General features: G+C 35.4%; 1 pseudogene; it reads left to right on the top strand.

Moving 5' to 3' along the window:
* The first annotated feature begins 693 nt into the window (after positions 1–693).
* Positions 694–2,335, top strand: LOC103082629 (SH3 domain-binding protein 5 pseudogene; annotated as a pseudogene).
* The last annotated feature ends 24,831 nt before the right edge of the window (positions 2,336–27,166 follow it).

Here is a 27,166-nt window from a genome sequence, read left to right as displayed (position 1 = left end):
CTAAATTGCAACAATAAGCTCTAAAAGCATGCCTCTAAATTCCCCCACTAATATACCTGAGATTAAATCAAATGAATCATGCTTTCCCTGATAGTTATATTATTTTAGTAAGGTTAATCTTTAACTAGAAAAGAATTAGTGATTTTTGTTGCTTCTATCATTTCTGTGAAATAATAATTTTCAGAGCTCGAAGATGGGCCTTGCCATTTACAAAATCCTATCTGATTTACTAGAATGATATTTCTAATATTGCTATTTCTAATATTGATTTCTACACAGAGTAAAATAAAGTGGCTTTCTTCTGAAAAACTCCAAATATCAAATAAAGAAGTCCAATTTCCAATCTGTTATAAATTTGAAACTAATTTATCAGGAAACAAGAAGTCAGATTGTAATGTAGTGAGGTAAAGAAAAGAAATTACTAATATGAGCAAATTAGATAAAGAAGGTATTCATATACTTCAAGACTCTTGCCATCTTCTAATCAGGCTATGGAAGAATTTCATATATCTCTTGGGCAATGCTTTCTCCCTGATATTGATAATTTTGTCTCCCATCCCATCTGCATCTTATTATTTCATTCAGCATGTGTAGGGACATAAACATCATGTATATCTTACAGCTTGTCAATGTATCATGTTGACATTAAAATTCAATCTTTGGTGATAGAGATTAGAATAGTTATTTGTCTGCATGGTGGTAGAGGGTAGCAGGGCAAAGGTACTGACTGGAAATATTTGTGAGGCACCTTTGTGGGCGTAATGGAAATGTTCTTTATTTGGTCTGAGAGTAAGGCATATATATTTGTAAATAGTAATTGATCTGTACACTTAAGATTTGTGTATTTCACTCTACATAAATTTACCCTCAGTAATGTATTAGCAAAAGAAAAAATATATATAAATTAGAGTATCTTGATTCATGGTTTCCCTTCAGATTTAGAATATAATCCAAATATTTTATGGCTTGTGAAGTTCTACGTAATCTCATTCTTATATGTCTGTCCATCTTCCTTTCCTGACTCTCTTGTTTTGCTTACTTTTTTTTTGGCCCTGTGGTTCTTGCTGTTCTTTAAAACTACACAAGCCAGCAGTGCCTCCTGATAGCGCCGGGTGAGGCCAAGCCCGCGGCCACCACTCCCCGCGGTCCCTCTAAAGGGGGACTCGTACTCCGAGGAAAAGGAGGGGATGGAGCTGGGGCAGGAGGAAGAGGAAGGTGGACCCCCGGATCCAGGGAGAGCTGAAGACATTCAATCAATCCACAGATGATATCAACAGATGCGAAACTGAACTTGAGGACATCTGTCACAAGTTCCGCTCTGTTCTGGTAGAACCGACGGTGAAACCGGACAAGCTGGTGAAGAAAACTCGCAACGCCGTGGAAGATCCGAAGCCCTACTGGGAGGTGCGGAGGGCGGCGAGGTTGGCTCAGCTGGAAGCTCTGAGAACCACGCAGTACCTCCTGAGGCGCCATGGAGACTATCCCACTGGCCGAGCAGTGCCTGCTGGAGGATGGCAAGTGGAAGTTCGACTCGGCCTCGCAGGAGATGCTGAATCAGCCACGCAGAGGGTCATGGAGGCGGAGCTGACCAAGACTGCACAAGGAGCCTGCGACCAGGTACAACACGGCCATGGACCGCATGTGGCAGCTGGAGGACAAACTCGAGAAGATAGTGGACGATCTGCAGGCCAAGCTGTCATGGTGAAGGGTGAATACAAGATGGTCCTGAGGAACCTGGAGATGATCTCGGACACGATGCACGAGCAGCAGCATGCCAGTGCGACTGGGGCCTTGCAGCCGCGGCGTCAGGGCCAAAGGTGGCAGCGTGACCACAGAGAACCTGTCGGGGCACAAGCCCGAGCTGGATGCCATTTCTGTGGCCTCCAAGGCTTCTGAAGATGACAACTGTAGCACCTCTGTGTCTGAAAATGACTCGGAAACCCAGTCTGTGTCCAGCTTCAGCTCAGGACCCAGTCTGAGATACCCAACCACTGACAAGATCTCCACAGCTGTGAGGTCTGGCAGCCTGGACCTGCCCGGCCCCGTGTCCGTCAGAGTTCGAGATGATGTTCCCGGTGCTGGGTGAATGCAGCAGGACCTCTTTCCCCAAGTGTGAGGTAGAGTGAGATGACAGGGCAAAAGGGGCAGGGAATAAAATGAGTGACAAAGCCAACAACCGGGACATCAGCAAGCAGTGCCATGGCAAGATCCAAAGCAGCCCCTCCCCGAGAGGGCAGTGCCTTGGAGTATGAAACGCATGGGGCAACTGTCCCTCCAGTGCTCAAAGGGCAGAGACGGTATCATCCCTGACATAAAAATGGTGCATATCGGCTGATCCATCACAGCTCTGCCCAAGTGCATATCAATATTTATACGTAAAACTGTATGGAAAACATTGTGCCACTTATCACTTAATATGTATGTAAGTCCCCTACATACCAACCAGTTCCCTTCCAAGAGCACAGTTTGTAAGTCCAATTTGTTCATAAGTCCGATAAAGTTAGCCTAGGTACCCAACTAACACAATTGGCTATGTAGTACTGTACTGTAATAGATTTAGGCTTTTCACACAAATAATACATCAAAAACAAACACAAAAAATAAAGAGAACATTTTAAATCTTTACACTACAGTACCTTGAAAAGTACAGTACAGTACCAGCTATATCACGGCTGCTTTTACGCTTGCTTCCAGACATCCTGGGCTTGAAATAAAGATACTGTACTACTGTACTCTATACAGTACTGTAAAGTACACAAAAACACAACCACTTGTAGAGGATGCATGCACATGACAATGTACGCCAGAAACGTGAACTAACTTAGGTGACTGGACATGCGAACGCACATTCTCATCTGTGAAAGTTCGCAACTTGAAGGTTCGTATGTAGGGGACTTACTGTATGCCAAATCTTAAGCATTCCCTCTTAACTGCACTAATGAAGTTTCAGTGACACTGAGAGCTATGAGACACTGATGAAAGAAATAGAAGATGACACAAACAGATAGCAAGATATAACTCGTTCTTGGATTGGAAGAATCAATATTGTTAAAATGAGTATACTACCCAAGGCAATCTACAGATTCAATGCAATGCCTATCAAATTACCATTGGCATTTTCCACAGAACTAGGATATTGAATTCTTGTTTAGTAGTTTATTTCTTTCAATACTTTAAATATTTTATTGTACTCTCTCTTCTTGCTTTCTTGGTCTCTAATGAGAAGCCTTCTGTAATTCTTGTCTCTATAGAAATATCATGTCTCCTCCTCACCCTCACCCCAGCCAACCTCTTTCAAGTTGTTCTCTTTGTATTTGCTTTTCTGAGTTTTGAATAAGATATATCTATGTCTGGTACTTTTGGTATTTATTCTTCTTGGTGTTCTCTGAGACTTCTTGGTCTTCAGTTTGGTGTCTATCATTAATTTTAGTTACAATTATGTCAAATACTTCCTCTGCTATATTCTCTCTTCTTATTTTGGCATTCTAATTATGCATATGTCATATCTTTTAAAGTTGTTCCATATGTCTTGGATGTTCTGTTTCTCAATTATTTTTTTATTTGTATTTCAGTTTAGGAAATTTCTATTGACATATCCTAAAGCACACTGATTATTTCCTCAGCTATTTCCAGCCTCCTGATGAGCTCAACAAAGGCATTATTCATTTCTGTTACAGTGTTTTTGATTTATGGCATTTCCTATGGATTCTCTCTTAGATTTTATATGTCTCTGCTTACAGTATCCATCTGTTCTTGCATGCTTTCTATTTTCTCCATTACAGCCATTAACATTTTAATCATAAGTATTTAAAATTCTCAGTATGATAATTTCAATGTCTCTGCCATATCTGAATCTACTTCTGATGTTGCTTTGCCTCTTCAGACCATGTTTTTTACTTGCCTCTCAATATGCTTTGTAATTTTTTGTTGAAAGCTGGGTATGATGTATTAAGTAATAGGAACTTAGGTAAATAAGCCTCTAGCATGAAGATTGGTGATAATGTGACTAGAAATTACACTTTAAAATTTATTGTTGCTATAGGTGACAAAGACACTTAAAGCACATGCAATCAGTAAAAAAAATAAACTCGACTTCATTAAAATTAAAAGCTTTTGTGCATCAAATGACATTATAATAGTGAAAAGACAACGTTTGCAAATCATTTATCTGATATCATATGAAATCATATATCTGATCATCATTTATTTTTTAGGACTCCTATGAAGTTATTTTAGCCAATACTTAGTTGTGTTTTTTTTAAATAATTATTTCTGTGAGAGAACAAGAGCCTGGAGCTTCCTACTGTGCCATTTTCTGATGTCATCCCAAATTCCAAGGTTTTTAAAAACTGTTATGCCTTCTTTTTACGTTCTAGGCTAAATATCACTGCTTTAATCAATTATACTCTAAAAGTTGGCAACATCTATATATTTCCCCATGATTCCTGATAAAAAGTGGTTTGGTGATTTCACTGACAGATTTGTTCAGAGCAGGTAAATCCTTTCTCACCTTATACACACATTTCTTTCAATTACTTTTAGTGACATTTTAAAATGCTCTTCAATGATGATTAGTGTTGAAAGAGCAGAAGAGAGCTTTAACAGTAAGATCTTCTCGTCACCCATCAATATTATATCCTTTTCCCCAAATTCAGTTCATTTTGGCCATCACCTGCCTAAAAACTCTTCTCAAAGTCTTCTTCGATACAATCACGACACTTTACAAATCTAGGTTCAACAGAAAGCTTCATTTGCAGTTTCAGTGACTGCTTTGGGTGCTTTTTTCTTCCTTCATATTATTATTCATAATCAGTCATAATTCCATTTGTGATAACATTCACTCTTCTTTAATCATTATTTTAAATTTAAGAGTCTCACATAATGAGATCAGATGTATCTTTTTGCTTAACTCTTTGATCTCTTCCTTTATGAAATCCAGGGAAATATAGTAGTATCTAAAATTTTCGATTGATGTGAATCTACAATTATCTTAAAGTGAAAACTTTACTTAAAAAAAAAAGTGAGTCAGGAAAAAAAGGAGCATCCACCTCCTTGCAGCTAGTTAGAAAACAACAATCATTCTTTTACTTGAACCAGACTATGTCTTAGAATCAGAGTTACTGACCACTATTAAGCACCTACCTCTTGGCCCCATCCAAACCTGTAAACTTGGAGTTACATGCCTGTATGCTCTTTATTCTCTTGAAGAAAATAATGTGCTTATGCTCTATATTAGTTTTGTGTGGCTACTTTAACAAAGTACACAAACCAGATGGCTTAAAGCAACAGAAATTTATCCTCTTACCCTTCTGGAAGCTGTAAGCCTGAAATTAAGCTGTCAACAGGACCATGCTCCCTCTGGTACTCTGGGTAGAATCCTTCCTTGCCTTCTGCTCGTGGCCAGCAATCCACAGGTCCTAAAAACCCTTATCTTTCAGCTCTATCACTCCCATTACTGTCTCTATCTTCATATAGTATTCTCCCTGTATGTCTATGTCTGTGTCTCTCCTCTTCTTCTTATAAAGACACCAGTCATATTGATAGGGCCCACCCTAATGATCGAATATTTACTTGATTATATCTGCAAAGACCCTATTTCCAAATAAGGTCGCATTCATAGGTACTGGAGGTTACAGCTTCAGCATATCTTGTTGTGTTACACAATTCAATTCATAGCATACTACAAAGTTGGAACTTAAAATGATTAAATTTAAAATAACCCCCTCCCATTTTTCAATTACTTCGATAAGCATCAGTACAGTCATTCTGTCTAAACTGCATCTTCCGGCGGTACAGAGAATTGCTGAAGATGATGAGATATTTTAGTAGAACTAACTTCTAATTAACTTTGTGTATGATTAACTTTGTCAATGTTTTTTGGGAAACAGGGAAAGAATTTAAAGATTAATGCAGATTTTCACAGGTGGCAGCAGATGAGGACCCATATGCTCACAAATCCTTTCACTCCTCGCTGGAATATGCATTGTTTAGAGTAAAAATATAAGAAAAAATTGGAAAGGCATGCAATACAACCTACTTCTTAAAACTTTTCTCTTTTTCATCCATCTGGTAGTAGAAATAATAAGAATTAGGAATATGGCTAGAATTAAGGCAATAAAAGTTCATAAGAAAACCATACCCGGTTAATCAGTTCCTGAACAGAACAAGTTCTGTCTGCAATATGAAAGCTAATATTTCCACTAAGCATAATGCTTAGTGTTATTAGTTTAGAATGTTATTAGTTTATAAATAAAATACATTGTCGTATATAATGTAATATAGTAAAACTCTCTCGACAATATTATACACTAAAATTAAAGCAGTTCCCTTAAAATTGTGGAGGATTATTTTTTCAAGGCATTGCTTAGAAATGAAAAGCTATAATATAAATCTAGACTTTTTCTAGACTCAAAATCCCAAATTTAATAAAAAGTGTGTCTCTAGATATTCACACTATTGTCCTTGCTAACACTAAATGATATGTTTATTCAACCATTTGTACTTCCCCAGTGGGAAAATAGAATTATAAGATAATTAAGGAGGGGACTTTGTATAAATCCATTACCGTTTACCAGTGCATTTAAAATAAACACGAACACATAGTAGGTACTCAGCGTCACCCTAATAATTAAAAAAATTAAAGAATCCTGAAAATAATGGATATTAACTCCACATTAAAACCCATAATGTCACATTATTAACTAAACTTTTACAACTGTTCTTCTTTTAATTAAAATTGGAAAATGAATGTGAAACCAATTAAAATTGTAAAGTCTCTTACAAATTTAAGTTATTAATATAGTTAATGAGTTGATAAATGACATTATTAAAAAATGAAAGCTTTTTTCCCCCTTCTTTGGGTCATTTATTGTTTCTCTTTTGAGTACAATCTGATTCTTCCATCAGATTAATTTATTTCTATGGTTCATATTGTAAGATGACTTTGGAATATCCTCTATGTGAAATATATGTGTGACTGAGAGAGAGAAAAACTAATTGTATTCATATTGCAGGACTAAAAATATATTGATAAAATTAAGCCTCACCATAGTTGGAATATATTTGTGAGGCATTCACTTCATAAAACTCTTTATAAAATCTGTGTTGTTCAATGTGAGTGAACATTATTTAAAGTTAGATAGTTAAAATATTTAAAATTTAGCAAAATATAAACAAGAATCTTATTTCAGTGAAGTTGGGTATTTGAAAAGAAGTATTGTGATAGGAATTACTTTGAGAGAGTGAAATAGAAATATGATTACCAGTTAAATATTGCAAATAATAAAATAAATTATTGGAAAGGGAGTAGCCTCATGGATTATAGTTATGAATGAGAAAAGAAGAAGGAGTATGGATAGAAGCAGAGGTAATATGTAACACAGATAGCAGTGAGCTCATTATCTCCCCTCTCCATTCCTCCTCCCTGGCTCTCACCTAGATCACTGCAATAGTCTCCTGGCTTCCTGGCTTCCATGCCTCCAAGTCTTGTCCCTTTCCAAACCATTCTCTATGATGCAACCAGAATTCAGTTTAAAACATTTAAATGGCTATCCGCTTCCTACAAAATGAAGGCCAAACTTGCTACCATGGCCTTTAACACCCATCGTACTCAAGTTTTTCTCTCTCGTCTTATTTCTCACCATTTTTTCTGCTCAGTGCCACCATCACTATCCAACCCTCAAGTTCTAGTCATGCAGAATTGAGTGGAATTCTTCAGTGTTAGTCTTTCTCCAGCTTTGGACCCTTTTCACATGCTAAGCTGCTAATAATCATTTCAAGATCTCTCATGGAATGACTTAGTAACCACTTTATGTGAGCCCATAGGACTCATCAGACTTGAAAACTCCTAATGATTTTTCAAGGCTCAGTTCAAAGGCTAGCAATACTCTGAATCTTTTGTTGACTTGCCCAGGCAGAGTTAGTCTCTTTTTCTTTGCTCCTTTTACAATATGCACATTTCTCAATTATGGCTTTAACTTTATTGCATTTTAGTTCTTTGCCTGTTTCACTCTCGACTGTATACACAGCATCCTAGCAATGCACATAATGCAAAGTTGATGGCCAATAAACATTTGAATGATTAAATGTATCAGTAAATCAACCAGTAAATAAATAACCCCTAGGTATTTAAATAGTGATAGCCAAGGAAGTTACCTTAAATTAAGGAAGCACAAACTACCAAAGCAATTTGAAATGATTTTCAGAGTGGCAGAAAAAAACAAAAATAGTATTACTTTTAGTGGCCATAATTTATGAATAAGATCTGTTATTCACAGTTTAATAGCTAAAAGCAAATTAATGTTTCTGTCTACAGCACAGAGTTCTGAGGATATCTGGGGTTGCATTAATCTACAATAGATAATTATGGCAATTAATTTTGAGTGGAACTTTATATGCCAAAGTGATTGCATAACTTTAAATATTAAAATAAATTGTTTTTTCTTAAATGTGTTATGCAAATATTTATAATTAGTACCAAGAATGTCTCAGTTCATTCAGGCTGCTATAACAGAGTACTATAGACTATGTGGCTTACAAACAACAGAAATTTCTTTCTCATAGTCCTACAGGCTGGGAAGTCCAAGATCACGTCACCAGCAGATCTGGTGTCTGGTAAGGACCCACCTCTTGGTTCAAGGATAGCCATCTTTTTGTTTTGTTTTCACAGGGCAGAAAGAGCAAGGGAGCTCTCTGAGGTCTGTTTTAAAAGGGTACTAATCCGATTATTGAAGACTCCTTCTTCATGACCTAATTACCACCCAAAGGCCCCATCTCATAATACTATCATGTTGGAGGTTAGGATTTCAGCATTCAATTTTAAAAAATGCAATGGAATATTACTAAGCCATAAAAAGAAAAGAAATTGAGTTATTTGTAGTGAGGTGGATTGACCTAGAGTCTGTCATACAGAGTGAAGTAAGTCAGAAAGAGAAAAATAAATACCATACGCTAACACATATATATGGAATCTAAGGAAAAAAAAACGGTCATGAAGAACCTAGGGGTAAGACGGGAATAAAGACACAGACCTACTAGAGAATGGACTTGAGGATATGGGGAGTGGGAAGGGTAAGCTGTGACAAAGTAAGACAGTGGCATGGACATATATACACTACCAAACCTAAAATAGATAGCTAGTGGGAAGCAGCCGCATAGCACAGGGAGATCAGCTCGGTGGTTTGTGACCACATAGAGGGGTAGGATAGGGAGGGTGGGAGGGAGGGAGGTGCAAGAGGGAAGAGATATGGGAACATATGTATATGTATAGCTGATTCGGTTTGTTATAAAGCAGAAACTAACACACCATTGTAAAGCAATTATACTCCAATAAAGATGTTAAAAATAAATAAATAAATAAATAAAGCATGCAAAAAGTAACAAAATTGACTAAGAAAAATGGACTATATAAACAAATGTGTGAAATCTGGATATGGGGGGAGATACAAATATTCAGTCTACTGCAAAGGTAAGTTTTAATTATTGAATCAACTGGAATTTTAGATATAGAAGTGTTATAGCAATTGCACCACTTCAAGCAACGGTGGGCTACTTGGTTTTAGACCAATAATACTCCTGAGAAAACTAGAAAATCTTGATAACATGTGAAATAACATTTGTTTTAATGCAATGAAACCTACCAAGATGATATGCACTTGTGAAGACAAGATCTCTAACAGAAGGGAAACCAAGAGGGTGAGACTTATTTGGCATCACTTTTCCTCTCAAAGCATTTGTCCATTCACATGCAGTGAATGAGAGACTGAAAATGTAAAGAGAACTATTCGCAATATGTCAGATCTGGAGGAAAAGAAATTGGAATTTGAAACCTAAGAAGGAGGAGGAACTCCAGTAAACATCTAAGGCTTTAAGTTGGGATTCTGAAGGGTTATATACTAAGAGTAAGGGTGAACTTGAAATAGACCAGCCCTCACAAAAACTAAAGCCAACTTTAAATCAGATAAATTCCTGATTGGTATAAAATAATCTTCCCTTAGCTTAACTGCATGCCAGAAGCAAAATTAAATTGTCCCTAGAACATAACAATTTCCAAAGCTTCAAATAATCTCAACTATTTTGTCATACACAATAAACATAACTCAATTTAAAACAATAAAGTATGCAAAAACTAACAAAATTGACTAAAAACTAAGAAAAATCAACTATATAAACAAACATGCAAAATCTGGATATTGTAGTTCTTATTTAACAGTGTAAGAAATTTAGTGGCAATGTGAAGAATTCAGCAGAGAACTAGGAACTGAAAAAAATAATCAAATAGAAATTCTAGAATGAGAAAATGATTAAAAATAAGAATCAATGGATGGGTTTAATAGCGTATTAGAGATGAAGAGAGAAGAAACAAAATATGTGTGAGGACTGAGGAGAAACTATACTGAAACACTGAGAGGCAAATAACAGAAAGAGCACAAGAAACATACGAGACATGGGGAAGAATTCTGACATACATGTAACTGGCATCACAAGGAGAACAATCAGAAAATGAGGCAGAAGCAACACTTGTAGAGACAATGCCTAAGAATTTCCAAAATTGAGAGGTAATACCAACTTACAGATTCAGGATGTGCTACCTCAAGCAGGATAAATACAAAGAAAACTACATGTAGGTTCAGCATAGAAAACCTGCTGAAACCCAGAGATTTTTTTCTTAATTGTAAAAGCAGCCAGAGAGAGGAAAAACACATAGTACCTTTACATTTTTGAGTCACTTTGCCCCTACAGATATTTTACAGGATGGCCCAAGCTGAGCTCCTTCTGTTGGATCCACAGTTACCTTATGGGAAACATGAGAAGCACACACCTAGTTATAGAAGCCAATCCCCAAAGGTGTGAGCTATTTCCAAATAGCCGTGTATTTTTGTTCTTCTACCCTACAAGTCACATCCAGTCTTTCTGCTTTGGATTTTTCAGACATGAATCAGGTATGAGCACCTTCATCTTCAAGATATCTCCTCCAGAGAATACATATTATTCTCCTCTAAAACCGCATCGTTCGACTTGGTGGAATGAGTATACCACCCATTGGCATGGGATGGGTTTGGAAAGGTAGATAAAGGCAAGATCATTTAGTTCCTTGTAGGCTATGGTAAATATTGCGTGTTTGTCTGTGTTTTCTAGTGCAGTTTGAAGCCTTGAAGTGTGTTAAGAAAGGAGTGAAAAAATAATATTTATATTTTAAAAATATCAGTATGTTTGCATTTTGGAAATAAGATTAGTTGGGGTAGTAAAAGAGATGGCAGGGCAACCAATTAGGAGACTACTGAAATAGTTCGAACGAGGGACTATAGTGACTTGAACTTGAATGGTGATAGTATGAAAATAAGTAGACAGATTAGAGAAATATGTTGAATGATTCTCTTCAAGGCGGCCAGGGCTCCATTCCTGTCCATTAATTACTCTAACCCCTCTGTTGTTTTTCATGTCAGTATATTCTAGCGCTTTATGTTCTACTCCTATTATATAGACTTCATGATTTCTTCTACTACATAAGAAGAGATAAAGTATTCTTTGAAATATCATAACTGGATTTGCTAGTAGTTTATATCTGAGTCTTCTCTTTAACTTGTCCTATAGTATTGATTTTTCAAAGTTTCTATATATGGTTCTTTTCTCTCCGCTCATTCTTGAAAGAGACAATATTCCTCCAAATACTGTATTTAGTATACAGAAAACATTCATTAATTTTTTGGTTATACTCACATGTTTGCTTCCATGAAACCCTTTCATAGAGACACCAAATGCAGAGAAGTCAAGTTTCTGTCTATATTCTTGTATTGGTTTTCTGATATCTGGAAGCAAAACTGTTCCAAAAATGAAGATATTTGGACACTGTGTTTGCTCCTAGTGCTGTTCACAAATCTAGTTTTCTCTGTAGCATCATGGTAGGATGGCACTCTCAGCTTCTGTTGAAGTTAGGCAATGTGTTATTATTTGGCCAATAAAATGGAGTGTCACTTATAGGGGAAGCTTTAAGACATATTGTGTGATTCGCCATTTTCCCATTCTGGTGCTCAGATGATAATGGAAGTTCATGCCAAGATGACACCTCCAACAACCAGAGTCCTTAAGTAACAATGATGGGCAGGGCCAACTGCACACCCCCACCGACCTTCCTTGGACTTTAAGCATGTGAGAAACTTTTGTTGTCCTAAGCCTATTTTAGGGTTGTCTGTTAATGCAGTAGAGCCTAATCCATCCTTATACAGACATAAGTTTAGGTGAACCTCTTACTCCAAGCATGATCTCCTTGTAAAACAACTGTGTCCTGGACATTTAACACTGATAGTGATTGAGAACTCACTAACTTTGAGGTAGTATTCTCCATTTTTAAGCAGTTAAAATTATTAAACTATTCTCTTTGTTTTGAACCAAAATTTGCCTTTCTGTAACTTCTACTCAAAAGTTAATTTACATACTGGGCGTAATTAATGAACAGGTAATTGTCTAAATTTTTTCAATGATATTCTGCAACTTAGAATTCCTGCCTCAGGAAGTATTCTGTTGAAACTATTTTCTGAAAGAGCCTAAATCCCAAACAACAGAACACATTGAATGTAAATTAAACAGCACTCTTGAGCAGAAAATGAAATTTGTTCCATGACATGGATTTTAAGGAAGCCTACATAATGTAACTGGTGCTGAAAAAGATGATAAACCTGCAAACACAATTGATATCCTACCTTGGTGATAAATAGTGAGGAAAATTAGAGTAATATGCATGAACATATCTCATTCAAATACTTTGATTTTTTATCTAAGCAGAACCAGAAAATATTCTCAAGTAATTAATGACACTTTACTCCAGAAATATCAATATAGTAGACACTTTAAAAATGTACCCCTTTTAGTTTTTATAGAAAGAGGGCTCTACTCACCATAATCCTGTGTTTTAAACTAAAGTTTGATGGTTGAGAATTCTTTGTTTTAACATTGTATTTTACAACTGGTGGAGGGAAATAAGTAACAACCTACCCAGTACAATTTGAAAGGCACTAGAAAACTGTCATTGTCCCAAATCTGTTTATCAAGGGTCATTCACATTTGGGGATTTAAACATCAACACAAATTAGATAAATGTACAACAGAATAATAGGAAAAGGAGAAGAATATGGTTTTCAAAATTTTTTAAATCAAAAGGACAAGAACTATATAAGATATGTTTAATTCTATAGAAATTAAATAACAAAATTAAAGCAAGAAGATCCTATTTTTCATCTATGATATAGGCAATTTTGTTTTTACTAACAATTTCTATTATTGATGAGTTTGGGAAATGCACCCTCTTATTCACTTTTGATAGTAGTGTAGAGTGTGATTCACTTATTCATTTCTTTACATGGTGATTAATGTAAAGGAAAACAATTCATAATAGGTAATTACAGCAAACATGACCCAACAAAGATGAAGAAACTAATGTCTCAGACACCTCAGAAATAAATGTCTTGGCTGCCACCATACTCCACACAAGAAAATTAGACTTGTTGAAATGTTGGTCATGGATGAGAAAAATCTAGAATGTGTAAAGCAGGGGGGGGGTAGATATTAACTATATCCTCAAAATCAGTAACAACAAGCAGAGTGTAGCTTCTTCCAATAATGTTCCTGTATCAAGTCTTGTATAGATATTGTGGCTGGCCACCAACTTCAAGAATAATTGGACTTAGTGGAGAGCATAATAGTATTAGGCACTTCTCGTTTCACCTCACATAATCTTAGCGTCAACTCTGAATCCAGCCACGCCTATCAAGAACAGTTTTGTGCAGGCTTTATCCTACTTCACACCAACTGCCTCAAGAAGCTCCCACATTTCTCTCATTTATGGCCCTAGGATTTCTCTGTTGTTGCAGCATGGGTCACCTATGAGAGCACCCTTAGCAATTGTATATGTGCTACCAAGAAGTGGGAGGGAGTTAACACTACATGGAACAACCCTCAAACAAAAGGGGATGAGAGTCAATGAATAAGTGTTTTTGCCATTTATCCTGCCACAGAAACTTTAGAAATGCACCCTATATGATACCTCAGAAGTTCCCGTGAGCCTGAGCATTAGGCTACCAACTACTGCTTTTCCTTTATCCTAGGTGTCATTCTCCATGGGCCCTCAATCAATCCTTCAAACTCAGATCACTTCCCAAACAAAAACAAAACAAAACAAACCTCATGCAAGCCTTTGTCCTAGGTTCTATTTGGAAGAAACCCAGGTTAAGACAATATGAATAACTTCACAGAGAGACATTTATTTTCAAGAAATTCTTTCTGAGGAAAAATCTCAGATACAAGAAAATGTTTCCTTCTAATATATCAGGTATAACACCTTATGGAACAAAAATACTTAAAAGGTAAATGTTCAATAATAGGAGACTGGCTAACCTTCTCGTGTCACTACAACAAAATACCATAAACTGAGTGACTTAAACAATGGACACTTATTTCTCACAGCTCTGGAGGCTGGGAAGTCTAAAATCAAGGTGCTGGCCAATTCAATTTTTGGTGAGAAACTTCTTCCTGGGTTTTCGACTGCCATCTCCTCACATAGAGGCGGGTGAGGAAGAAAGAGGGAGAGAGAATGAATATGAGAATGAATGCGTGTGGAAGCAAGTGAGCTCTCTGGTCTCTTATAAGACAACTAATCCCATGATGAGAACCACAGACTTATAACCTCATCTAAACATAATTACCTCCTAGAGGCCCCACCTCCTAATACCGTCACACTGGGGAGTTAGAGCTTCGACATGAATTTTGAGGGGACATAAGCATTTAGTCCATAATAGTCAGATACCTAAAGGATCTCATAGTACTTGAACTGATTTTAGGATAACATATTTATTTTTTAAAAGCACTATGAATCTGAGAGGAGATGTGCTTTTGATTGGTAAAAAGACTGGTAAATAATTTTCTCTAACTCAATCATAAAATAATTACTTTTTGGAAATCTATAAATTCTGGGGAAAATATAAGGAGATAACTCTCTAAAATGTTTATTTTTGCCAATTTTTTTCAATTTATTTTTCACGTGCATCCAATCTTATATGCTAAGTTCTGTTTGCTATTTATTAATTTAGAGTTTTGGAAGTTAGCATAATAGTTAAATATAAAGGGATATTGTTTGACTCTATTTTAGTCCTAGGTATATTTTAAAAGAGTAAACCATTTCCTCTCACAGTATAAGGCCTGAGAGATGCTTAAGACAGCAGGACAATATAATGAAAGAAATTAAAATATTAACTTTGTTTTTTTTTAATCTTACTTTAATAATGATAGTAAGATACTCTGCAGATTCCAAGCAAATTACTCCTTATAGCCTTTAGTCATCCTAATCAAGCAATAGAGAAATAGTACTTTGCTGAGATACCTTGGGTATCATCTAAGGGGCCACTGTTAATGTATTAAGTGCTCATTCACACCACAGCGAGCAAACTGCCTCTAAGTGATTTCTGAGAGTAAAACTGAGTACCCTGAGTACCTTTATTTGACCCAAATATATCTTCACTTGTCTAAATGGTTAATTGGATGATTCAGTTCATCTTCTCTTCTATTTAGCTGACAATTACCATACATACATTATATGGATTATGCCTTTTCAACAAAATGACATTTTCTGTAAGGCAACACTGAACACAGTTTATATTCTTTAATGAATGAGAAGACACCTTATGATCTAATTACAGGACCTCAGAGACATCACAGTAAATCTCAAACATCACAGTGATGTATAAGGAATTGATTGAGCTAATCTTTTATAATTTCCAAAAAAAAAATCAATTTCTTTGTTCATATATTATTTTGTTATACTCCTCTAATATGATACATAGAATAATTTATTTATTAATACGTTGCGTATGGCAATGCCAGTACTTCATCCATTTCAATCTTTCTTTCTCAACCACAGGAGTTGCCATTATTTAACTCCTGACTATATTTAAGGAGGAATTTTCAACATTCTGGAATTTTCAACATTTTCTCTTCTTTTTTTCTTAGTTTCAAAGCACTGCAGCTAAAATATGGAAACTAAAGAATTCCCTGTTAACTAGGCTGATATTGTTATAAACCTGATTACTTGTCTGAAACAAAATGCAGCATAAGTTTAAACCTCATAACTACACAGTTTTTTTAAAAGTGGCATCACATAGAGAATTAGGAAAAAACATTCAGATAATGAAACTAATAAGTTAATTATTCTTTAGGAATGTGTTATATAGCTAACCCTGAACAATCTGTAGAGGAACTGGCCATTTGGGGAATAATAAATCTTTATTAATGAAGCAGAGACCTCTGATGCATTCACCTCTCCAGTTGAATTTAATAATTAGATAATAACTGTCTAGTAGTGATTCCTGACCCCCTTTTGTTAAGAAAAAACAAATTATTTTTATAATTGCTGTAATTGAATCACACGTGTAAAGTGTAAAGTCCAAGAAGCAATGGCTTTCCTATTTCCTTCGTCTCTCCCAACCCAAATATCCCCCATTAGAAAGCCAGCAGCCCGACGTGGCCTTTCTTCTTTACCTACAAAATCCAACAATTATGCTGATTAGTTTTTGCCTAATAATTGAGCCATTGTGTGGAAATGAACCATCATAGAAACATATTTATTCCATCCCTAGAAATTCAAAGCAAGACCTGTTAGAAACTTGTTTTAAACAGTTATTTGTTTTGACTCTGTTTTTATCCCACTAGTCAGTATAAACAAGGTCAATTGCAGTTGTTGAGGCTTTAAAAAGGTTTTTTTTATTTTAGCAACATAGTTCTAAATTAAGTAAAATTGATAGTAGCTTTCAAATACTATTGATTTTGAGTCTTGTAGACAGGGTCTATTATTTATCCACTCAATGTATATTCTCCTTCCTTACTTAATAACTGTTTTAGTTGGGGTACAAATGTACCCAGCAAAAAAGACTTTATTTCCCAGGTTCCCTTACAGTTAGGTGTGGTCATAAGACCTTTGGGAAATCTATAAATTCTGTAGAAAATGGAAGGGGATAACTACCTAAAATGTTTATTTTTTTCCAATTTTTTAAAAAATTATTTTTCACATGCAACATAGAAGAGAATAAAACTATTCTGAAAGTTTCTGAAAGAGGGGAAGACAACCTCATTTTCCCTGAACACCCTGTTTTCTTTCTTCTTGTCAGGATGGTTAATAGGTGGAGAATCATCAGCCATTCTCAGCTGGATATTACATGTTAAGGCTATTACAGGAGAAAGAAAGAAATTGAATCTCTGTGTCCCCAGGGTATCTCTGCATCATCTATGGGCTGCCTACCTCCAGAATTCTTTAACATGAGAGGGAAATGACTCGTATCATGTTTGAATTTCTGTTATTTTAGGTTTTTCTGTTATATGCAGCTAAAACATCTTACTTGATATGGTATGAGTGTTCATGAATTAGGATATTTTCTGATAAGAAGAGAGAGTAAGTGAACAATGTAAATTTCATTGGCTCTCACATGCCTCAAACAATGAAGGCTGAAACCAAATTAAAGTGTAAACTCAAATACAAAGAGCAAAGGCTCACTTACAGTTTCAGCTCCTAAATATAAAGAACTTGGAAGTGATCACTATTATCCTCACAACAAGAAAAAAGCTGAACAAAGTGAAAATCAATTTTTCTTGGACCCATAAGAGAACCAAGGTCACAGAGCAAGCCACCATCCTGAAATCTGGAGAGACAAGAAAATTCAGTGAGTCACAGCTGAGATCTCCTTAAATGGAGCAGAAACCACTAAAGCCATAAATTGGTAGCTGTATCTCAATGGTAACTTTAACAAATTGCTGGAGGCTGAGTGTGGGCTAATGTGAAAGTAAGAAACTCCTAGGGGCCACAGTCTTAGGGAAGTCCCCACACTTTTGTGGGCTTTACCTCCAGGAACCCTGCTACGTTCTCAGTGTGAAAAGCTAAGGAAAATGTCATGGTTTAGCAGGAAGATAGGAAAAGTAACCATTTTGAAATATTCCTAGAATGTTCTTCATAAGAGAGGCCTACCTTTCAGGGAAAGAACTTTACCAGAGCCTTGTCCCAGGTCCCTAGAAAAATGGCATTCTTTTCATTCTAGCCTCCTGTAATCTTCCCATCTCACCCAAGGGGGAGCTTAGGAAAAAAAAAAAAAAAAAAAGGAAGCTATACAAAACAAAAAAACAAAAAACAAAAACCCAACACTTGTGAAGATAACAGGCCAACACACAGGCCCGGTAAAATAATGAGATTTAAATGGGAGGTTATATAGGTCTCCACATCTTGATACCACAGCACCAGTACAATAACAGTAGATTACAGCTGAAAAGACCTGTAAGACACATACTTTTATTTTAAAAGGACTACTTTATGGGATTCCATGTTAAGAAAGGAGAGAAAAGTAAGGACACTAGATGAATTTGGAGTTTCTGGCAACTACAACTATAGTAAATATTTTATAAAGACTGACTCCTAGCCAGATTGACATAAATTCTCACATTGATGGCCTACTTAGCTCAGTTCGTATTATCTAATACAACATGTCTAACCTTCAAAATAATATTCCATGGTATGTAAAAAGGCAGGGAAAAACAATCTGAAGAAGCAAAACAAGTGTCAGAACCAGACTAAGATATGGCAGGAATTTTGGAATTATCAGACTAGGCACTTAAAATAGCTATAGTTAATATGTTAAGGGGGGCTTCCCTGGTGGCGCAGTGGTTGAGAGTCCGCCTGCCGATGCAGGGGACACGGGTTCATGCGCCGGTCTGGGAAGATCCCACATGCCACAGAGCGGCTAGGCCCGTGAGCCATGGCCGCTGAGCCTGCGCGTCCGGAGCCTGTGCTCCTCAACGGGAGAGGCCACAACAGTGAGAGGTCAGCGTACCGCAAAAAAAAAAAAAAAAAAAAAAAATGTTAAGGGATCTACTGAAAAAAATACAATGTGCAAAAACAGATGAGTGATGCAGAAGCATGGGAGCTCTGGCAGAATTTAAAAGAAATGCTAGAAATCAAAAACACTGTAACAGAAAAGAATGCCTCTGATGGGCTCTTAAATAGATTGGACAAGGTGAGTAAAGAATCAGTGAGCTTAATGGTAAGTCAATAGAAACTGAAATGCAAAAAGAAAAAATAATGAAAAAATATAGCACAGAATATGTAAGAACTGCAGGACAATAACAAAAGGAAACTATCAAAATGACAATATCAAACATATGCATATATGGAATATTAGAAGGAGACAGGCTTAGAACTTTCCAGAATTAATAACAGAAACCAAGCCACAGATCCAGAAAGTTCAGAGAACACTAAGCAGAAAAATTCAAAAAATACTACATATAAGTGTATAATAATAAACTGAAAAAAAAGGGAAAAAATAAACTTAAAAGAAGCTAAATTAGTGGGGAATGGAAGAACTTACTTTCTTATATAGGAAAAAAGGTAAGAATTACAGCAGGCTTCTCATCAGAGAGCATGAAATCGAGAAGACAGTAGAGTAGAATTTTTAAAGTGTCGAAAAAGAAAAACAAGATGGAATTCTATATCCAATGAAATTATCCTTCAAAAGTGAAGGAGGGGCTTCCCTGGTGGTGCAGTGGTTAAGAATCTGCCTGCCAATGCAGGGGACATGGGATCAAGCCCTGGTCCGGGAAGATCCCACATGCACAGAACAACTAAGCCCATGTGCCACAATTACTGAGCCTGAATTCTAGAGCCCATGAGCCACAACTACTGAGCCCATATGCTGCAACTACTGAATCCCATGTGCCTAGAGCTTGTGCTCTGCAACAAGAGAAGCCACCACAATGAGAAGCCCATGCACTGCAATGAAGAGTAGCCCCTGCTCATCGCAACTAGAGAAAGCCTGCACACAGCAACAAAGACACGACACAGCCAAAAATAAATAAATAAATTTATTTTTTTTTTAAAGTGAAGGAGTACCACTACACATCTACTAGAATGGCAAAAATCCAAAACACTGACCGCATCAAATGCTGGCAAGGATCTGGAGCAACAGGAACTCTCATTCATTGCTAATAAGAATGCAAAATGGTACAGTCACTTCAGAAGACAGTTTGGCAGTTTCTTACAGAACTAAACATATTCTTACCACACAATTCAGCAATTACATTCCTTGATATGTACCCAAATGAGTTGAAAACTCATGTCCACACAAATATCTACAAATAGGTATTTATAGCAGCTTTATGTATAACTGATAAAACTTGGAAGCAGTAAGATGTTCTTAAGCAGCTGAATGGATAAATAAGCTGTGGTACATTCAGACAATGGATATTATTCAGCATTAAAAAATTGAGCTATCAAGCCACAAAAAGGCAGAGAGAAACCTTAAATTCATATAACTAAGCGAAAGAAGCCAAAATGAAATGGTTACATACTGTATGATTCCAATTATATGTCATTCTGGAAAAGGTAAAACTATGGAGACAGTAAAAATTAAAAAAAAAGAAAAAAATCAGTGATTGCCAGGGGTTAGAGGGGAGAGAAAGATGAACAGGCAAAGCACCATGGTTTTTAGAGCAGTGAAACTATTCTGTGTGCTATTATAATGGAGGATACATGTCTTTATATATTTGTCAAAACCCACAGAGTATACACCATCAAGAGTGAATGCTAGTGCGCAGCCACTATGGAGAACAGTATGGAGGTTCCTTAAAAAACTAAAAATAGAGTTACCATATAGTCCAGCAATTCCACTCCTGGGCATATATCCAGAAAAGACAAAAACTCTAATTCGAAAAGATACATGTACCCCAACATTCACAGCGACACTATTTACAATATCCAAGACATGGAAGCAACCTTCCATGTCCCAAAATGCCCAAAAGATGAATGGATAAATAAGATGTGGTACATATATACAATGGAATACTACTCAGCCATAAAAAATGAAATAATGCCATTTGCAGCTACATGGATGGACCTAGAGATTATCATACTAAGTAAGTCAGGGAAAGACAAATATTATATGATATCACTTATATGTGGAATCTTAAAAAAATGATACAAATGAACTTATTTACAAAACAGAAAAAATTTCACAGACATAGAAAACAAATTTATGGTTACCAAAGGGGAAAGAGGGGGAGGGAGGGATAAATTAGGAGTTTGAGATTAACAGATACACACTACTATATATAAAATAGGTAAACAACAAGGACCTACTGTATAGCACAGGGAACTATATTCAATATCCTGTGATAACCTATAATGGAAGAGAAACTGAAGAAGGATATACAACTGACACTTTGCTGTACACCTGAAACTAATACAACATTGTAAATCAACTATAAACAAAGAGTGAATGCTAATGTAAACTATGGACTTTGTGTGATCATGTTGATAAATGTAGGTTTATCAATTGTAACAAATGTACCACTCTAGTACAGGATGTTGAAAATGGAGGAGGTTGTGTGTGTGTGTGTGTGTGTGTGTGTGTGTGTGTTTGTGTGTGTGTGTGTGTGTAGGGACAGGGATATGTGGGAACTCTCTATACTTTCTCCTCAATTTTGCTGTGAACTTAACACTGTTCTAAAAATAAAGTCTATTCTAAAAAGTGAGAGAGAATTAACAACTCTTCGCAGACAACAACAACAACTTCTGAGGAAATTCAACACTGGCAGATTTACCTTGCAAAAAATGTTAAAAGGTTTTCTTCAGGCAGGAAGAAAGTGATATATGTCAGAAACATGGAACTATATAAAGAAAGGAAAATCATTGGAGAAGTAATAAATAAAGGTAAAATAAAATATTTTATTTTCTCATTTAGGTGTTCTAACATATAACTATTTAAAGTAATTGAAGTAACAATGTATTGAGTGATTGTAGCATATGGATAAGTGAAATGAACAACAGCAAAGAAACATGGGATAAGAGGAAAGAATTGGTAAATCTATATTACAAGGTATCTGGTCTACATTTGAAGTGAAACAGTGTTATTAAAGGATGACTTACTTAGTCTAACATGTATATTATAAACTCTAGAGTAATCACAGGAAAAAATTTTAAACTATAATTGATAACAAACTGGAATAAAAAAATACTAAAAATCAGAGAATGTTGAAAAAGAAGGTGCAAAAGAAAATGTGTAACAAATAGATAACAATTACAGACATGGTAGATACTAATTCTGCTATATCAATAATTGCATTAAATGCCAGTGATCTAAATACACTTATTAAAAGACAGATTATCAGAGTGGATTAAAAAACAAGATGGGTTAAAAGTAAAAAAATAGAGGAAAATATGGCATGATAACAACAATGAAAAGAAAGTTGAAGATGCTATGTTAATTTCAGACAAATCAGAACTTCAGAACAAGGAATATTATCAGAGACAAATAGGGGTATTACATAACTATAAAAATATCAATTCTCTAAGAAGATATAATGATCTTTTATATATATGCACCTAACAACAAATCATCAAAATACAGCTCTCTCAGTATTGATAGATTAAGCAGGCAGAAAATCAGTAATATAGTTTACCTGAACACAACTATATATCAATTTGATTTAATTGATATTTATAGAATATTCTATCCAATACCAGCAGAATATACATTCTTCTCAAGCTTGCTGGAACATTCACCAAGATAGACCACAGTCTGGGCCATAAAACGTACCTCAGTGAATGCAAAGAAATATAAATCATACAAAATATGTTCTCTGTAAGGGAATTATACTAGAAATCAATAACAAAAACAGGTGGATAATATCCAAATATTTAGAGATTAAATAATACACATATATAACACATGGGTCAAAGAAAAATCTCAGGATAAAATTAATCACATTTTGAACTAAATAAAAAATTAAGATATAGCTATCAAAATTTGTAGGATGTAGAAAAAGCAGAACTTAGAGGGAAATTTATAGCGCTAAATGCATATAAAAGAAAAAAAAATATCTAAAATCAACAATCTGAGTTTCCATATCATGAAACTAGAAAGAACAAACAATTTAAGCCTAAAGCAATAAGAAGGAACAATAAAAATTAGAGCAGAAATCAACAAAAGTGAAAACAGGAAAGTAATAGAGAAAAACAAACAACAAAACCAAAAGTTGGTTCTTTGAGAAGAGCAATTAAAAAATTGATAAACCTCTAATCAGGCTACCCAAAGAATAAAGAAAAGACACACATTACTAATGTTAAAACCAAAAGTGGGGCCATCACTACTGATCCCACAGACATTAAAAGGATAACAAAGGAATAGTATGAATCATTCTATGTCTACAAATTCGATAATTTAGATGAAATGTCTTTCAGTTCTTTGAAAGTAACAAACTATCAAAACTCACACAGCAGATGTAGATAATATGAATAGACTTATATGCATTCATGAAATTGAATCAATAGTTCATAACCTTTCAAAAAAGAAAGATTAGCCCCAGATAGTTTCACTGGTAAAATCTATCAGCATTTAAGGAAGAGATGATATTCATTCTCCACAATATTTTCCAGAAAATGTAAGCAGAGAGAACATTTCCTAACTCATTCTATAAGGCCAGAATAACCCTAAAAACCCTAATAATTTAGTTATTAAATCAGATAGACATTGCAAGAAAGAAAAACTGCTCACCAATAGAGCTTATTAAAATACATATAAAAAACACCAAAAAAAAGTAGCAAATCAAAAAGAAAAGTAGCAAATCAAATCTAACAGTGAGGAAAATAAATATACACTATAACCAGGTAATATTTACTCCAGGTGTGCAAGGCTAGTTCAACACTTGAAAATCAATCAATGTAATCCAGCTTATCAACAGACTAAAAAATAGAAAAAAATATGTTAAAAAAACAAAAGCTCTAGAATAGGATCAGTACAATAAAACATATTGATTATAAATGTAAGTTCAAGCCTTTCTGAATGAAGGATTCCTACTCCCTCAAAAACTAAAGGTTAAGTGACTGAAAAAAAAAAAAAAAGAATGTTCTATACAAGCTAGTAAATTAATGTTTACTAAAGTGCCCTGTGACCCACCTTACAAAATGATGTATGTGTTCATACTTAGGGGAAGATCAGTATCCTTCACCTAAATTGAATCCAGCACATCAAAAGATTCACACACCTTGTAGCTTCATGAATCATGCTATCCTCTCAAAATTTAGACATGGCCCTTCTACATTTGAAGGCTTTGTTGACGAGATTTGTGGATGGTGATGTTGCTCTATGCATAGTAGTTGAAGAGATTTTATAAAAAACATAATTCAGGTTATTATCATCAATAGTTGTCTCAGAAAGATAGTGTAGTTAGACTGATGTTACATTGTAGAACCTGAATATTAAGCAAGCTTGGGAATTCAAACCTTATTCTAAAAGCACATTCAAAATCATAATTAGATTTATTCACCTTTTATAGTATTGTTCATAACTTATATAAATTCAGAAATCTAAGAGTAAATATAATATTTCATTTTAAAACCTCTAATCTGTACAAAGTAATTGTACAGATTATTTTATGAAAGAAACTATATAGAAAAATGTTTATTTATGTTTTTCATTCTGGATATTGGAGGGGGGTGATATGACAAAGGTATCAAGGGAAGATGGTGTTGATCATTTAGGGAAGCAAAGTCAGTAGGATGCATTGGAAACCTATGTTTAGAATTTCCCATAACTGGCTAATAATTATGATTCATACCATTGGTTCTTAATTTTATTGTATATAAGCATTATCTAGTGTTTTTGTTAAAAATGTAGATTTCACCCCTTGGGTTGGGCCAAAAATCAACAATCATAAGAGGCATCACAGGTGACTCTAATAAATGGGTCTATCTTGGGTTGTAGTCTCCAAAATGAATCCTAAGAGGATTTATTTATTAACAAGGTGCTCCCTAGAGAAAACAATAAGAGGAGGGGGAAATCAGTACAGAGAAAGGGAAGAAATCAAGCAGGATTGGTATTCAGGCAGTCCCAGGCTAAGTCTGATCCCATGGAGAGCTCTGAAGCATAAATTACACATCAGAATCTGTCCCAATGTGAGTCAAGAATAGAGCGGGGCAGTTTGAAACTGAGTGAAGGTCATTTTCTGAATCAGACCTTAAAATGTCTTTGGCAACTTGATAGTGAGAGATTAGAGACTAAAGCAGAACCTGTTCATCTACAGACCTGCTCATCTTTTAGTTCATCTGCAGAGCTAAATTAGTATCTGTCCTTCACCTATTCACTCATGAACATGAGTAATAAGGAGGTTGTTGTTGGGGGGGATCTATAGCTCTTATCTGCCTTCCTAGTGGGATTTCCCCATATTTCCCTCAGACAATTTCTATCATTTATGTGTTTTTTGTTTGTTTTTTATTTTGTTTTGGTTTTTTGGCCACCCTTTGGGATCTCAGTTCCCCAACCAGGGATTGAACCTGGGGCCACAGCAGTGGAAGTGCCAAGTCCTAAACACTGGACCACGAGGGAATTCCCTATCATTTATGTTTTATATTTTGAACCAGGCCTAGACAAGGTTAAGGACTGAGAAAGGAAGTAAAGTCTACATGCAACCTTAGGTGTGACACAGACATACTCTGTAACATCATCAATACATTTTTGTGCAGATTTTTCTTTCAGTTCCTTTAAATTTTCAACATTGTGTTTGCTAGTGTAAAGAGAAAAAAACATGTTTTCATTCTTTGCTAGAATAAAAGAGCTAGAGATGGTCTCAAAGCTTAAAGAAACTAAGAAAAGCTTGACAGACTATGGAATATGAGATGGAGTAAACTTAGCTGGGAAAACAGACTCTTCAAATGTAATCTGCTCCTCATTTGGGATATTTAGGAAGCTTAACATCTGCATGTACTTCATACCTGTTGGACACATGTTCGGGAAATCTGACATAAGAGAAAAAATATTGTAGATAGAACTTGACTTCTGGTACACATTTAAAGAGATAGTTTCAGAATAGAGGAAAATAGTGAGATATTCAAAATCAGAATAGAAAAATAGGTGTAAGACTTTCTTATAATTTTAAGCTTACTTGGTTATGTCCTAGCTAAGCCCTAACACTGCTGAATAGTTTCTAAAAGTCATGGAGAACAGCAATCTAGTGGTATTCAGATCAAAGTTTCAGGACTTTTCTTCTATGGCTGTTCTGTGGGCATGAATATATGTGGGTGTATATGTATATCAGTATAAATGTGTACTTATGTGTGAATACGTCTAATCAAATAGCACTATAGGAACTTAAGTTTGTCAAAATACCCTGGTATTTACTAAAGTGATAATCAATTATTCTCTTGGGAAAATCTTTTGTCAAAAGATCTATTTTCTCAATTTCATATTCACTTTTACTTGGCACTGGAAATAAAGGCACTTTTCAGTTAATCAAATTTTAGTACAACCAATCTATTAATAGTGCTCTTAAACTCATCTACCTGAGTGTTTTCTCTCTTAATATTCCCGTGTCGTCTAGAGGTTTATCTCCACAGTGGGTAATTCTGATTTACACAATCTCTATTGAAATCACTGTACTGATCTCTTACCAAGCAACTCTCTAATATTGACTTGATTTTCCCACTGGACAGACAACACACGTGTTAGTCAATAGGAGTCTTCTATCCCACTTGGCAGTTTTATTACTTAGTGTTAACAAATATATCACTACTCTTTGCTTTTAAAAACTACTCTCTTAGGAGTTCAGTTAGCAGTCCCTAAGAGTTGAGTTTCCTCTTGTAAATTGATCAAATTGAGTTTCTGACCCTGAAATTGTGAAAATCTTGGAAGTGTGTTCATTAAACCACAACTCTTCCACTTCTTAATTTCATAGATTTATTTTGTTTTCTAACTCCACAGTTCCCTAAACCTGTTTTGTTGAAGGTAGTTAATGTTGTAAGTACAAAATCCAGTCAGTTTTTTTGGTAATTTTTCTCAAATTTTCTGCAGTATTTGACACTGGTGACTGGTCTAAGGCTACCTTTGGGGTACTTTCAGTCTTTTGGTTTGAAAGGTACGTCATTATTTAGTTTCATCTTCTACTTCTCGAATTACTGGTTTCTTTACCTCTGTTGTTTTTATCTTTCCCCAAGCTTTCTCCAAATGTGAGCATGTATTAAAGGCTTAGTTCCTCACCATGGAATGACTGCTCTAAACTAATTACTCTGGTGAATTCTGTCTCATACCTTCAGTTACCTTCTCTAGAGCTGTAGGATTGACTTATCCTATCCTCAGAGCTCAAATTCCCTGAT

This window comes from Lipotes vexillifer, unplaced genomic scaffold (genome assembly GCF_000442215.2).
Source record: "Lipotes vexillifer unplaced genomic scaffold, Lipotes_vexillifer_v1.1 scaffold298, whole genome shotgun sequence".
Taxonomy (NCBI): Eukaryota; Metazoa; Chordata; class Mammalia; order Artiodactyla; family Lipotidae; genus Lipotes; species Lipotes vexillifer.
The sequence above is the reverse complement of the archived record's forward strand: the minus strand, read 5'-3'. Positions and strand labels throughout refer to the sequence as shown.